Source organism: Colobus angolensis, unplaced genomic scaffold (assembly GCF_000951035.1).
Source record: "Colobus angolensis palliatus isolate OR3802 unplaced genomic scaffold, Cang.pa_1.0 Scaffold125, whole genome shotgun sequence".
Classification (NCBI taxonomy): Eukaryota; Metazoa; Chordata; class Mammalia; order Primates; family Cercopithecidae; genus Colobus; species Colobus angolensis.
Window position 1 is genome coordinate 6,039,476 of NW_012113697.1, and position 3,524 is coordinate 6,042,999.

Below are 3,524 nucleotides of genomic sequence, written 5' to 3' on the forward strand. Positions count from 1 at the left end.
GGATACTCAGGAACTCCATCAGTGGGTTCTCCAAGATCCCTGGGTTTGTTGCTTTGAAGGTCCATTTATTCTCCAGCCTCAAGCTCCAAGATGAGGTCGGAAAAATGCATGGATGCCCTGGATTCTTGACTGACCTGTCTGCAACCTCTCGAGGCTGGGGAGTCTCCAGTTGCATGGTGTTGTGGTGATGCCTCCAGACCCCACTTTAGCCACAGAGATGACACAACCACCACTGCCAGAGAGCACTCCTCTATGTGGAGAGCAAACATGAGAACAAACACTTAGGAGCCATGCACCATGCTAGACTCTGCCGTCACTATTTCATTGATGGAGATGTTGTTGTCTCCATAGTACGGATGACGATACCGAGGCCAGGAAGTGTGAGTAGGAGTTGGTACTTAAACTGGAGTCCTTTTGATTACACCAGGTTTCTCCAATAGTTTTGACCTGGACACAGCAGGATAGAGAACTCTAGGATAGCACAGTGTCGGAGCCCAGAGGTTCTGGGAGGAGAAGGATTATTATTAGAATCATCTGCCCAAGACACTTCTCCCATGTAGACATAGTGGGCTATATATAGGCGCTTGTTCAGTGGGAGATAAAGGACCCTGTGGATCCAGTCCAGAGTGTTTCAGGAATATAACCAAAGGGCTCAATGTCTTACTCCAATACTCTTTCCACCACACTCCATGAATGAATCTGGTTGCTTGGAGGATGAGGCTGGGGCTTTTCACTTCTGAGGTCAGGCTGTCATTGTCACTTGAGTCTAAAAGGACAGACACTGCATAATCAGGTCCTGGCTGGTTTGTGGTTCAATGAGAGACATAAAGGGGGCCCTGGAGCTTCCGGTGGCCAGTGGAGAGCCAAAGAGTGAAAACCTAATTAGCACCTCTGTTTTTTAGCTTAGGGCAGAAGGACCACTTGGGCTGGGATTCTGTACAGCTCTGTGACACTCTGTGGGAAATAAAGCATGAAGTTCAACTTGGCTGAAGGGAAGAGGAGGTAGAGATAGTGATGAGCTATGTCATCAAGACTCTTCCAGATGCAAACAGTAGATGACCTGGCACAAATTGTTGTGGCACAAGTAGAAATTGATTGGCTCTTATAACTGAAATTCTACGAGTAGGGCTAGCTTCAGGTCTGGCTTAATCCAGGAGCTCCAACAATGTCTCAGGGTTCATTTCTCCCTCTCCTGGTTCTGCTTTCTGCTGTCACCACCATTCTCAGACAGGTTCTTCTCATGCTGGCAGGACAGTCACCAGCAGATCCAGGCTGCCTTCTTCATGGTTCCAATTTCAGCAGAAAAAATGCTTTTTCTTAAGAGTCCCAGCCAAAGTGTTAGGATTGCTTCTCGCTGTTTCTGGTTAGTTATATGCCCAGCCTGACTCAACTTCTGATGCCAGAAGAATGTGCTGCTCTGCCTGGCCAGCAGATTTTTTTTTTTTTTTTTTTTTTTTTTTTTTTTTCCTTTTTGTGGAGAACGGGGTCTCGCTGTATTACCCAGGCAGGTCTCGAACTCCTGGGCTCAAGCTATCCTCCCGCCTCTGCCTCCCTGAGAGCTGGGATTACAGGCGTGAGCCACCACGCCCGGCTGGCCAGCAGATTTTTATGCCTGTTGTTGAACTGAGGATAGAGTCAGGACAACTCAAGTTCCATGGACTGAGAGTAGATGAGTGGTTTTTCCAAAAGGAAAATTGGGGTACTATCAGGAGGGCAGATTCTAAAAATAGATGTCTACTACAGAGACCTTGGGGAAGTCATTTCCCGTCTCTAGATCCCTGACTCCTCAAGTACATGTAAATTCAAGGGCAGAAATGGGTCTCATTAAGACCAATAATCCAAACTGCCCCAGTTTCTGTTGCCACCTGCCCACATAAGATCCCAGCCCCTTGTGCAGTGCCTCTTGTGCATTTTTAGCATCTCCAGGAGGTGTCCCACATAGATTCATCAATAGGTTCCTTAGTGCCAGGTGCCATTGCTGCCCCCAAGTACCATGTTCCTAATCACGGGTGAGGCCACAGTGCTCCTAATGTGCCCAAGCTGTGTGCTGATCTGCTGAGGAACCTTCTAGGTTAGCGTCCATCAGAATAGCCCCATGGGAAGTAGCACGTGTCACAGAAACAGCTTTTGTCATTGCCTCCTGGAAACAGCTCTTCTAGCTTTTGTCTGGAGCTTCTCTTCTCTCACCAGGCTCAGACTCTGACCATGGAGCCAGGTGGGGTCAGCCAGCATGCTGCTGTCCAGCTCTACCGCCATTTCTGTCCCTTAATGGTCATAAACTCATCGGACAAGCCCAGATAGGTCTGTGTCTCAGGCTGTCAGGCTCCAGCTGGGATGACCATCCCTTAAAATAACCATAAAACTGGGCCAACCACACCTACATTGCCTATCACTTACGAGTTGTGAGAATCAGTTGAGTCTGTGCTTGTGGAAGAATTTCTGAGCTCTAAATGCTACATGGGAGAAAGGCTCAGTTCATTTGGACTTCAGCAAGGTACTGTCACTTTTCAGAGAAGGGTTCAACTCCTTCCCCTCTGCCTCAGCCAATATTCTCAACCTTGGTCCCGTATTAAAGTCACGCAGGTGGCGTTGACACCAAAGCACAGGCAGCGAAAGAAAAAGAAATAGATAATTGGACTTCATCAAAATTTAAAACTTTTCTACATAAAAAAGCACTATCAAGAGAGCGAAAAGGCAATCTACAGAATGAGAGAAAATATTTGCAAATAATATATCTGATAAGGTATCAATATCCAGAATGCATAAAGAATTCCTACAACTCAACAACAAAAACCAAACAATCCAATTGAAAAATGGGCTAAGAATTGAATAGACATTTTTCTAAAGAAGACTTAGAAAGAACTAATCAGCAAGCACATAAAAAGATGCTCAACGTCCTTAGTCTTTCAGGAAACGCAAATCAAAACCACCATGAGATACCATTTCACAGCCATTAGGAACGGTTTTCATAAAAAAAAAAGGAAAATAAATGTCGGCAAGGCCATGGAGCATTTGGAACCCTCATGCATTGCTGGTGGAAATATAAAATGGCACAGCTGTTGGGGAAAATACAGAATCACCATATGATTCAGCAGTTCCACTTGTAGGTATACTCAAATTTTAAAAGCAGAAACTAGATGTTTAAACATCCCTACCAATAGCAGCATTATTCACAACAGCCAAAACATGGAAACAGCCCAAATGTCCACCAACTGATGAACAGATAAACAAAATGTGGTATGCATGGAATAGTATTCAGCATTAAAAAAAAGGAAGTTCTGACACACACTACAAGGTAGATGATCCTTAAGGGCATTATGGTGAGTGAAATAAGCCGATCACAAAAGGATACATACTATACAGTTCCACTTATATCTGATGTATCTAGAATAAGCAAATTCACAGAGACAGAACGTAGAAGTTGCCAGGGGCTTGGGGAGGGAAGAATGGGAGGCTATTTTTTAATGGATATAGAGTTTCAGTTCAGGAAGATGAAAGAGTCCTGGAGATGGATGGTGGTGACA